This window comes from Eptesicus fuscus, chromosome 15 (assembly GCF_027574615.1).
Source record: "Eptesicus fuscus isolate TK198812 chromosome 15, DD_ASM_mEF_20220401, whole genome shotgun sequence".
In the NCBI taxonomy this organism is placed as follows: domain Eukaryota; kingdom Metazoa; phylum Chordata; class Mammalia; order Chiroptera; family Vespertilionidae; genus Eptesicus; species Eptesicus fuscus.
This window is the reverse complement of record NC_072487.1, coordinates 29,248,213-29,260,749: the sequence shown is the minus strand read 5'-3', so window position 1 is coordinate 29,260,749 and position 12,537 is coordinate 29,248,213. Positions and strand designations below refer to the sequence as shown.

The window sequence follows — 12,537 nt, the reverse complement described above, 5'->3', positions numbered from 1 at the left end:
GCTGTGGTTTTCCAGCCTAGGAGGCAGCAAGAATATTTTGCTGTCCTGGACCACAGACAGCTTCCGTGATTGACCTGAAAATAGGTCTGTCTACCCTGTCTTGCTCTTCCAATTCTTCCAATATATGCACCTATTACTGGCATTTTTATCCTCCTGTGCTTGAAACACTTATGAGTGTTTTTATTTGTTTGTTTCCTAAATAATTTTTAACAGAGACTGTAACTAAGGCCAAAGGTGGCTTTAGAAAACTGACCCCCAAAGATAGGAATCTAGGACTGGCTATCTGACTTGGTTCTGTTTTAAGTCAATGATAACATTATCACTAGTCGAAAATGAGATCATGATAGTCTTGGGCTTGAAATGGAAGCAATCACTTAAATTATCAGTGGAGAATAAAGTGCCTATTGAAGACATGTCTCTGCTAGCTTAGACTCTCTGGTAGGAATGGTACCTAGAAGGACCACTGAGAGAGCTAGTAGCTTCTGCATGCCCTGGAGAGTTTACAGAATAAAATGGCAGAGAGCTAGAGAGCTTCAATGCTCTAAAAGAATTTCTTAACTTCTGTAGCTGCAGAAAATATTTACATATTTACATGTTTGATCCTGCAGATTGCCAAATTATCACAGGAGCTGAATTCACAGTCTTCTTAGGTCATACATGTGAAAGTTTGGGATTAATTTAAAACCCAAAGACTTGGGATAGGGACATTTTGGTAGTTTGCGTTGAATTTGATTATCTGAACCCCCAAATCCCACTGAGTCCCCCTTGCTTGCTGAAGCAGTCTCTCTGCCCCTCTCTGAGATACTGGCCATCCCTTGCTTGACGATCCTATAATGGCTTCACTAAAGCATCAGTCTTGCAAAGGTGTGCTAATGATTCTTTACCTCTATGTCCACAACCAGAATCAGATCTCCCTGTACCCCAGGAAGTTGGGTACGACATCTGACACCAGAGGAGAAGTCTATATATGGAAAGAATTGCAAGATACTGCTCATGTATATTGGCACCATGGGTTTCTGGGTAGGGATGGGTTCTAGAACAAGGAAGAAGGAATATAATATTGAAATTATTGATATATTATAGCACCAGAGATTCTAAATTCAGTGTATTAGCTCAATCAACCAGGAGTGGCTCTAAGGATTTTCTCAGTTGATTGACTGAAACCAGACTCAACAATGGCCTTCATTAAGTTATATACTAGGTTAAGATACTAGAAATTTCTTGATATAATAGAGAAGAAAGGATCCAAAGGTTTTGTGAGATAGAAATGTTGGAATGGATTGATCACGTGCAACATACACTTCAACCCTCTCAGTGTATCTCTCAGATGGGCAGAGAGGACAGTCACTTCACCTAAACATCGAGAAATCTATTGGTAAGAGGAACAGCAGCAATTCCTGTACTTTCTATGCTGGTACCTGTGAGATGATGGTGGAAGATGCCACTTGTTGAAACGGGAAGATCCAGATGGGGCAGGCCTCTTAAGCCATGGCCTGAGCACCAATCCTAGGGGACTGAACCACCAGGAATGAGCCAGCACCAGTGCACCCTTTCACAAAGGTTTCCATAAGGAGAACCCACTGGTTTCACCCCCGAATGGAAAATTAAAAGAACTCCGGCCCTAGCCAGTTTGGCTCAGTGGGTAGAGCGTCAGTCCTCCGACTGAAGGGTCTCAGGTTTGATTCTGGTCAAGGGCACATACTTCAGTTGCACGCTTGATCCCGGGCCCGTTGGGGTGCATGGGGGAGGCAACCAATCCGTGTGTCTCTCTCACATCAGTGTTTCTCTGTCCCTCTCCCTTCCACTCTCTGAAAATCAATGGAGAAAATATCCTCCGGTGAGGATTAACAAACAAACAAACAAAAAACTCCAACAACAAACATTGCCTAAAAGTACCCATGCAGCTCCCATTAAATAAATGTTGAAAAAAATATTAACAGGAACTCCAAATTATTAGCTTGCATGAGGTGCCCTGCCCAACGTTTGGAATTGTCCCAGGCCTGAGAACCTGGGCTGAGCTTGCAGGTACAGGGCAACTGGTCCTAGCTGTAGCAAGAAGAGATCCAGAAGTTCTGTCAGGACCTTCCTTTCAGCAAGGAGGGACATTTGCAAAGTCTCTTGGTAAAAGGATATGATCTGGGAGGCTGGGCAACAGTTGAGTCTTTACAGTGATTCAAATAGGGGCTTCAGAGAGTGGTCTCTTTTTTAAATATATTTTTATTGATTTCAGAGAGGAAGGAAGAGGGAGAGAGAGAGATAGAAACATCCACGATGATAGAGAATCATGGATCGGCTGCCTCCTGCAAGTCCCCCACTGGGGATCGAGCCCACAACCCGGGCTTGTGCCCTTGACAGGAATCAAACCTGGGACCTTTCGGTTTGCAGGCCGACGACGCTCTGTCCACTGAGCCAAACCGGCTAGGGCCAGAAAGTGGTCTTAATGGTGTGAATAAAAAGAAAGCAATAAGGCAGTGATTTTTTTGGATAAATTGTGAAATTCTTTCTTAGAATTACACAAGCCAGAACATTATTTGGGAACATGATCTTTAAGAATAAGATTGCAGACAATAGTGTGGTGACGTCCTGGGGCAGGGGGAAGATGCAGGCTAGAAGGGGCCTATGGGGGAAAAAGGGAGACATCTGTAATACTTTCAGGTGATCTTAGAGGATCTTTCCCCATTCATGTGGGTCACCTCTTCTGAGGTCCTGCCATGTGGTGTCCTGGACGGTGCTGGCCACGGTGGTGTAATCCAGCACTCCCTGGTCAGAGTTTTACACCAGCAGGTATCAGAGTCAATTCCAAAGTGCACTTGGTGGCTAGCTTGTGCAAAGAGCAAACAGACCATGGGTGTTTGTTTCCCACCCCCACCCCGCCCCCCCAAATCCAATTATCTCTAAAAAAAAAAAATGACCTCTGGAATAACACATAGAACCTCCTCTACCCATTTTGGAAAAGAAGTGTATTAGAGACACTGCATCAGAGAATGCACAGCTCTTCCTTATGTCTGGGGAAGCTGGAGTCCAGACAAATACAGTCCTTGCAAAAAAGAAAACAACAACAAGAAAACAAAGAGGAAAAAGACTGAGTAGAGTGGAGATGAAAGCACACACAAGATGAAAACCCCCAACTTTGTCAGACTGGCACTGACTGGTGGTGGTGGTGCCTCTGAGGAGGGGCTCGCAGAGCCTGCGAGAGGGGAAGGATCATGGGGCTAGTTCACGGTTCAGGGGGTGGCATTAAGGGTGGGATCTGGGGGGGTTCAGCTGTTAGCAACAGCCACTGTGGGGTGGGTAGAGGATCTTTCCCCATCAGAAGCCAGAGCTTGGCTTCAGGCAGTTTTTTTTTTTTTTTTTAAGTTGTAGTAGGCAGAGGTTCCAGCAAGCAATAACTCCAAAGAAAGGTCCAGTCACTTGAATTTGAGGATAAATTCCAAAACTATAAGGACCTCGAGACACTCAGGTAAGAGAACATCCACTTAGAACTTAAAATAACTTGGTGGCAGAGTCAATAAATGATACAGGATGCCCATTACTAAAAATCCAGGCAAAATCCCAGTTATTGGAACCAGGAATAGGGTCCAAGTGGTCACCACCCGTACCTACCCCAGGCTAAGCAGGAAAACTAAGCGCCTAAATATTTACCCTGCTTAAAGACCAGATTAGTGGATTACTCTTAGAGTCTGAAATAAATTAAGGTCTGCAGCAAGGGAGGAAGTGAGAGGGATTTGGGGCCAGAACCAGGTCAGTTATTGCCAAAACTGTGTGTACAGCTCAGCCTTGGGCACTGACTGCTGAAGTGTTTTCCAACACCACCAAGTGATTGCAGGAGTTCAGAACGAGTCACCCCTAAGATGTGCCTGTGTGGTTGTGGATTATTTTGAGCTCAAGGCAACCAACAACCTATGGTTTCAAGAGAAACTTCTGCCCGCCCCCCCTCCTTTAACTACCTAGATATATAGTAGTATATGAGAACATTTATGTAGAACATTACAGAGGTAGTAGAAATGAGCCAGCTGGGCTGTGTAAGCTCAGGAAACAAGTTACAGAGGCAGAAGAAGGTCCCTTGGAACTTAGGAGACAGAAAGGCAAAGGTAATACACCTGGAGGGAAATGAAAGGTGCAGGCAAGCTCAGGAGAGCATGCCTAGATAACCTTCTTTGCCCTATCTTTTTTTTATCATCCTGCAATGAGCCTTTGAAGCCCCAAGGTACCTTACCTCAGAACACCATGTATACCGCATTTTAACTTTCTGTCCCTGAATCTCTTATGTGTGCGGCGTCTCAGTCTCTCGTGTATGTGGGGCTCCCATGCATCCATATGTAATTAAATTTGGATATTTCTTTCTTCTTAATCTCTGCCCTTTATCCCAGGCAGATTTATTAATTAGACTAGCCTGATAAAAAACTTGAGGATAGAGGAAAGTTTCTTTCTCCCACACACAATTTTCAGGGGACACCAACTAAGTGTCTTATAATTTAACTGAATTCTGATACTATCTACCTGGAGATAGCTTCCCATCCTGTAACCGGTAGAATAAAATGTTTCCCAAAATTGTTCCATCCAGTCAAGCCCTGCCAAAACAAATGCTCCATTGTGTTAAGCCCTGCCAGAACTATGGCAGTTATCAATAGGTAACTATAAAACAATGGTCTAGGAGCTAACCCGACTTCTTTTTTAAAAATAAAATTTTAATTAATTGATTGATTTTAGAGAGAGAGGAAGGGAGAGACAGAGAAAAAACAACAACATTGATTTATTTAACTTATTTATGCATTCATTGGTTGATTCTTGTATGTCCCCTGAGTGGGGATCGAACCCAAAAACTTGGCATATCCAACCAACTGAGCTACCAACCCTCTAATCTCTAGGTCTTTCTGGTGACATCCTAGGGCTATCCAGGGGCTTCACCCTAAGTCACTTCATCAGTGTAAACTCAAGTGTGCTCAAAAGAGGCTTCTCACAAACAAAAAAAGACGCTCCTATCACTCAGGAACTTACCAGAGTTTTAGGAGCTTTGTGTCAGGAGCTGGAGACAAAGATGACATATATTTCTTATTATACCACAACTCTCCAAGTGGAATAAGAATGCCACAGTCATTCCACTGTAGCATTCTGGCTTCCCACATCCAGTTGGGAATCCTTGGAGCTCCTGGTCTCTCTGACTCTGTCTTCATCCCGGGGTAAGAATTTTCCTCCAGTTCTAGGCCAGGGGTCCCAAGTGCAAACGCAGGATTGGAGAACTGGGCCCTGGGTTCTCTACCTCTCAGCTCTGAGGAGCAATAAGTAGGCCGTAGGAAGAACTGACTTGATCTCCAAATGTAGCTCCCCGCCTCTCCTCTCCCCTCCTCCCCTCCTGCCCCCTCAGTCTCCTTTCAAAGAAGCACCGTGAGTCTTAGCCTCTGACCTGAGGACAAGGATGACCAGGAGCCAGCACACTGCCGATCTTATCTTCCCTTTTTAATTACAAATTCCACTTCAGTGCAGCCTGGTTTCATTTACTCCCCTGTGGGGTCCTTTGTAACATTTTCCTGGCCAATTACTCTGTGACTCCCTTACTCAGGGTGTGCAGTCTTCCTTTTAACCATCAATTCTCCTCTGTCTCATCTGTGTTAATTAGCCCAGCATGAAAGCAGAGTGTTTAAGGGTCAGAGAAGCTCAAGGTTGGGAGGGTTAGGAATCAGTCAGAAGCATCCTAAGGAACCTGAGCCGTATCTTTAGGGGCAGCACCCGCCTGAGGCTGGACCCACGTATTTATTGAAACATGTAGAGACAGAAAGTGTCAGCACAGAGTTGCTGTCAACTTGAGTGCCTGCTTCTTCAGAATCTGGGCTCCACTGGCAGGATTTTCATTTTTCTCTTACCCTGTTTCATCAAATGTGAGTTTCTCTGACTCTGAAGTCCATGTTTTACTAGTAACTACTCTGTATGTGTAAACATTATAAAGGGAGTGGCCCTCATACCCGCTACTATCCTCTAGAACCACCCATTTAACGGGGATTTGGAAGGAAAAGACCTAAGGCAGGGACCTGATATCATTGGCACCTGCACACCGACCTTGCAGCCCAGTGTTTGGCATATAATTGGTTTTAGAGTTGAATAGTGTGTGTTGAAGGGAAAAAGTCAAAACTATTCATGTGTGGGGGACCAGAACCCTCCCCTCTCTGAGTTCTGTAGATAAGATCAGAATTTGAAAGGCAACAAGGAAAACACAAACAGCCTGAACTGGAGGGGGCTGCTGGGGAAGATGTAGGATGCTCTTCAATGATCTGCTTCACTAATGTCTTCCACTCTGGGTAGATTTTTTAAACTCTCACCTGGCCGGCATGACTCAGTGGTTGAGCATTGACCTATGAACCAGGAGGTTATGGTTCGATCCCCGGTCAGGGCCCATGCCCAGGTTGCGGGCTTGATCCTCTGTGGGGGGCATTCAATGATTCTCTCTCCTCATTGATGATTCTATCTCTGAAATCAATAAACAATATACGTAAAACTCTCTCTTCTCTTCCCCTTTTTTTTAAAAAGGAACTGTTTACACACATTCCCGTCAGACTTATAAATACATTCCTTTGGCCTGTGTGTCTTCATGTTGTGCCTAGATACCTCTATTTGACCTATCAAAACTCTACCATCCTGTAATGTACATATATTACTTGATATTCTGAAAATACATCTGTATTCTCTTTTTTAAGTTGAAACAAAGAGCAGCAATTGTTATCCATCCGCAGTGCCCTATTCTACCCCTTCCTATCTGTGTACCTGTGGGCAGATTACTTACTCTCTTTAAGACTGAATATCTTCCCCTGAAAATGGGAATATTAATAACCACTTAACATAAATAAAAAATAAATAAAATATATTTTAATAAATGACATACTGTATGTAAAATGCCTTGCAGGGTCCTAGCATATAGTAAGCTTTATTTTTTTATTTTTTTAAAATATGGAATGCTTGCCCTGGCTGGTGTGCTCAGTGGTTAGACTGTTGCAGGGTCAATCCCCAGCCCCAGTCAGGCACAACCAATCGATGTGTCTCTCTCACATCAATGTTTCTCTTTCTCTTCCTCTATCCCTTCTACCCTCTCTAAAAATCCTCGGGTGAGGATTAACAATACATAAACACATACATACATACATATATACATACATACAGAATGCTTCACAAATTTGTGTGCCATCTTTGCACAGGGATCATGCTAATCTCTGTATCAGTCCAGTTTTAGTGTATGTGCTGCCAAAGTGAGCACTAGTAAGCTTTCAATAAATGTTAATCTCTCTTCTCTCTCTGTGTGTGTTCATCCCAATATAAAATAATTCATACCTCCTTTGCCGTCCAGTAAAACTTAATTTGTGAGAACAAAATGTGAACATCATACATCCCACTTTGTCCTATAGTATTTTTGTTGTTGTTATTGTTAATCCTCACCCGAGGATACTTTTTCCATTGATTTTTAGAGAGAGTGGAAGGGACGGGGAGGAGAGAGAGAGAGAGAGAGAGAGAGAGAATCATTGATGTGGGAAAGACATATCAATTGGTTGCCTTCTCAGAACTCAGGAATGAACCTGCCACCCAGATACCTGCCCTTGATCAGTAATCAAACCCACAACCTTTCGGTGCTTGGGCCAACACTCTACCAGGGCAATGTCCTATAGTATTAACATGTGAGTCCTCTTTGCTCTTCAGTTTATAGTGCCCTTAGGGATTTGAGGCATAACTTTATGTGAATTATTTCATCTTCCTCTTGGTCCCAAACTGAGACTCTTAGTATCTTGAACATAGCATATACTTAAGAAATACTTGTTTTGCCCTAACTGGTTTGGCTCAGTGGATAGAGCGTTGGCCTGTGGACTGAAGGGTCCCAGGTTCGATTCCAGTCAAGGGCATGTACCTTGGTTGCGGGCACATCCCTAGTGGGAGGTGTGCAGGAGGCAGCTGATCGATGTTTCTCTCTCATCGATGTTTCTGACTCCCTATCCCTCTCCCTTCCTCTCTGTAAAAAAAAAAAAAAAAGAAAGAAAAGAAAAAGAAAGAAATACTTGTTTTGTTGAAAGCATGAATGAGAATAGCCCTAGCCGGTTTGGTTGAGTAGATACAGCATAGGCCTACGGACTGAAGAGTCCCGGGTTCGATTCCAGTCAAGGGCACATGCCCGGGTTGTAGGCTCGATTCCCAGTAGAGGGCATGCAGGAGACAGCCAATCAATAATTCCCTCTTCATCATTGATGTTTCTATCTCTTTCACCCTCTCCCTTCCTCTCTGAAATTAATAAAAAATATATTTAAAAAAATAATAAAAGAGGAAAGTGTTAGGACTATAGGGCAATATGATCCTTAACAGCCATTTGTAAGCTTCCCGCCATAGGAGAAAAAAGGCCAAGAAGACTTGCTAGACATCAGGAATCAGACCATATAAGGAATTGAAACTGTTCTAAAAGACACCTGATCTCACACCTGCATTCCATCCACACTCCAAGCCCACCTCCTCAGCCCCCAAACCCACTGATAACAATAGTTTCCCGCCAGTGACTGCATATGAGGATGAAATTCCAGCCCCTGGGTGCTGCCATCATCAACCCAATGTCCCCTTGGCTCGGTGCTGTGCAGCCCTTCCCTTTGGCTATCCCATCCCCTAGCCCCTTTTCTTAAATAAATTCAATTTTCTTTAATCACCATCTTGAGATGGCTATTTAGCCTGCTTGTGTGCACCAACCACGTTAACCTTTCAGAAAGGAAGGGAAAAAAGGAACACATTGAAAAATAATCTACCTGCCCATTCACTGCAATAAATATGAAATCATTTCTTGTTCATTTTTTCTAATGTTTTATATATAGCTTGTGGGCTAAGATTTTGCTTGTTAATTTATTTACTCTTTGTTTTACCATATGTAAAATTATTAGAACAGGGCCTGCCAAATGTAAATATTATATAAATTTTTACCGTTATTCCCCTCCTCTATCAATTATACTTTTAGTTTATACCCTAGCAAATACTGTCAAATATTGTCCCTCACTTGCTGTTCCAATTGAGACAAGCAGGAAGATCTCTGGACTTCTGTTCTATTTTGGGGAAGAAGGGTTTTGGGTGAAGGGAGAAACCCAGTTGGTTTGATAACAGAAAATCCCACCTGAATGCTGCCATCTAGTGTTTACTTCATAAAAGTAGAAGCACCCATTCTTCCTCTCAGCAAGGACCATTTTAAAACTGTTTTGTTATTGGATCCCAGGTTTTGGGAAATTTTGATAACCAAAAGTACAACAACTTTTGGCAGTATTGAGGTGTAAATGAGGAACTACAGCGTTAATATTGCTATCCCCATTTTAAAGATAAGAAAATAGAGGCTTAGACAGTTTAATTTGCTTTCTTTTTTTGAAGCTAGTTGAGAAAAGAATCAGAATATATACGGCGTGGCTCAGTGGTTGAACGTCGACCTATGAATTAGGAGATCATGGTTCGATTCCCGGTTGGGACACATGCCCGGGTTGAGGGCTCAATCCCCAGTGTGGGGCATGTAGGAGGCAGCCAATCAATGATTCTCTCTCATCATTGATGTTTCTCTCTCTCTCCCTTCCTTCCTTGCTGAAATCAATAAATATACATATATTTAAAAAGAATATACCTGTCAAACTATACATTTTCATCCCTACTCCAGATACAGCCCACAAATCCTGGTTAATATCCTCATAGATTTCCACGGTATCCTTGCTTGAGAACCACAAAACCCTCTGCATATTAATGTTCTTGAAATAAAGTGTACCATTGAGACATAAACCAAGACTTTCAAATATCTAAGTTAGAAATAATAGGTGCTAACTACAAATCAACTTGAGTCAACTTTGTAAGAACTGAACTATGTGATAGTGATTTAAAGGGAAAATGAGCAATAAATAATAAAATACTAAGCTTCTCAAAAGTACCCTACATCCTTATCTTTATGAGCATTAAAACCAAATGATAGGCTGCATTGTTGTAAAAATCATGGAGATGTTATTTTTAGTGACTTCTAAATTAAAAAATAAGCTGTGATCAATGTTTAAAATTTATTTCATTTTTGTAGTGGTGAGATTAAAATTATTTTATTTTTTAAAATTTATCTTGCCCTAGCTGGTTTGGCTCAGTGAATAGAGCGCTGGCCTGAGGGCTGAAGGGTCCTGAGTTCAATTCCGGTCAAGGGCACATGCCTGGGTTGTGGGCTCAATCCCCAGTGGGGGATGTGCAGGAGGCAGCCAACCAATGATCCTCTCTCATCATTGATGTTTCTATCTCTCCCTCTCCCTTCCTCTCTGAAATTAATAAAAATATATTTGTTAAAATATTATCTTTATTGTTGAAAGTTTTAGAGATGTCCTCTTTGTTGTTTTTTTCCCATTGACCCCCCTCCACCCCACTGAAAATTATTTTAAAGGAGGAAACAAAAAGTAACAATAATCTCTAAAATCCAGTCACTTAATCTTTTTTAATATTTTGATGTATATCTGAAGTTTTAAATGTACATTTGAATGTGTGTGTAATTTTTAAAGTAGCAACATGCTAAATGTGCAGTTTGCCTTTTTTTTTTAAACAGATATATTGGTGCCATGGCTGGGTAGCTCAGTTGGTCAGAGCATCATGCAGATACACCCATGTTGCAGGTTCGAACCCTGGTCAGGGTACATACAGAATCAAACAATGAGCCTTAGCTGGTGTGGCTCAGTTGGTTGAGCGTAGTCCCATGCACCAGAAGGTTGCCAGTTCAATTGCCAGTCAGGACACATACCCAGGTTACAAGTTAGATTCCCAGTTGGGGTGCTTAGGGAGGCAACTGATCAATGTTTCTCTCTCATATGGACTTTTTTTCGCTCTCACTTCCTCTCTCAAAACAATATTTTTTTAAAAAGGACATTGTAAAGAAAAAGCTTTCAAAGTTTTACCATTAAGTAGGGTGCTATGGGATTTTTTAAAAATTTTTTTGCAGATACCCTTTATTAGATTAATTTTCCTTCTACTCCTGTTATTGAAAAACTCAAGTTGGGCTGCTCGCTGCTCTAAAGCCAATATTCCAGAGACAAGTGTTGGGTGAAAATGGAAAGTTTGCTTTATTCAGGAAGATGGCAGGCTAATGTCCAAGACCATCTCCAAAGTTCCATACCAAGCAGAAGAGTGTTAAAGAGGAGAAAGAAGCAGGGAGAGTTCCAGGGAACTGAGAAAGAAGTCTGTGTTTCTTCAGCCACAAATAACACTTTCTCACATCAGATTTCTGGGTATCAGAAGCTGGTCTCAGCCACCTTGAAGACATTCTTTCCTTCTGCAGCAAAGCTCATAAATACTCCTGGCCACCCTGAAATTATCTCCTGTTTGACAAAGAGACAGTACATCAGCAATTTATAACTACATTCCTGAGAACAAAAGGAGTTGAGCAGAAAAAGCTGTTAACATGTGAACAAAGGCCTGATTAAGAATTAAATTACTTAATTCTAGCTGCCAAAAATACTAGGGGCATTAAAATCACAAGGGGCTTGCCTGGCCAGCATGGCTCAATGGTTGAGTGTGGACCTATGAACCAGAAGGTCACGGTTCAATTGCCCGTAAGGGCACATGCCCAAGTTGCGGGCTCAATTCCCAGTGTGGGGCATGCAGGAGGCAGCCGATCAATGATTCTCTCTCATCATTAATGTTTCTATCTCTCTCTTCCCACTCGCTGAAATCAATTTGTAAAAAAAATTCACAAGGGGCTTGGTTACACTCCTGGTTTTCCATGAGCACCTACGGTGTATATGTTTTTAATTTAACAATTTCTTGACATTTGAGGTGATCATAGTTTCTCCATTAATCAATAACCTTTTTTGTTGTTGTTAATCCTCACCTGAGAAAACTTTTCCATTGAATTTTAGAGAGTGGAAAGGAGGGGAAGAGACAGAGAGAAAAGCATCTTTTTGAGACACATCGATTGGTTGCCTCCCACATGCAGCTGGACCAGGACTGGGGCAGGCCAACACTCTATCCACTGAGCCAAACGGGTTAGGCTGGCAATCAGTTACCTTTAATTCTTATGCTAAAACAACCTAACTGACTCATATTGTATTATTCTTTTTATTTATTTTTTAAAATATATCTTATTGATTTTTTACAGAGAGGAAGGGAGGAGAGAGTTAGAAACATCAATCAGCTGCCTCCTGCACGCCCCCTACTGGGGATGTGCCCTTGACTGGAATCAAACCTGGGACCTTTTAGTCCACAGGCTGACGCACTATCCACTGAGCCAAACCGGTTTCAGCTGTATTATTCTTTTTAAATAATACTAGATTTGGTTAACTTTTTGCTTATGAGTTTCTATATCTACATTTATGAGCAAAAACTGGCATATGATTTTCCTTTCATTTGCTGTTCCTGTCAGGTTTTCCTATCAGGGTTATACGAGGCTTCATAAAAAGTTGAAGTGTTCACTGTTTTGTGTGTGCATCCGTGCGTGTGTGTGTGTGTGTGTGTGTGTGTGTTTAAAGATATTTTTATTGATTTCAGAGAGGGAGGAAGAGGGAGAGATAGAAACATCCATGATGAGAGAAT

General features: G+C 42.1%; 1 non-coding gene across 1 annotated transcript; it reads right to left on the bottom strand.

Moving 5' to 3' along the window:
• Window positions 1-7,139: 7,139 nt before the first annotated feature.
• LOC114232780 (U6 spliceosomal RNA) lies at window positions 7,140-7,243 on the bottom strand. The gene has a single exon (XR_003618879.2). It is a non-coding gene; the product is annotated as a U6 spliceosomal RNA (small nuclear RNA).
• Window positions 7,244-12,537: the final 5,294 nt, after the last annotated feature.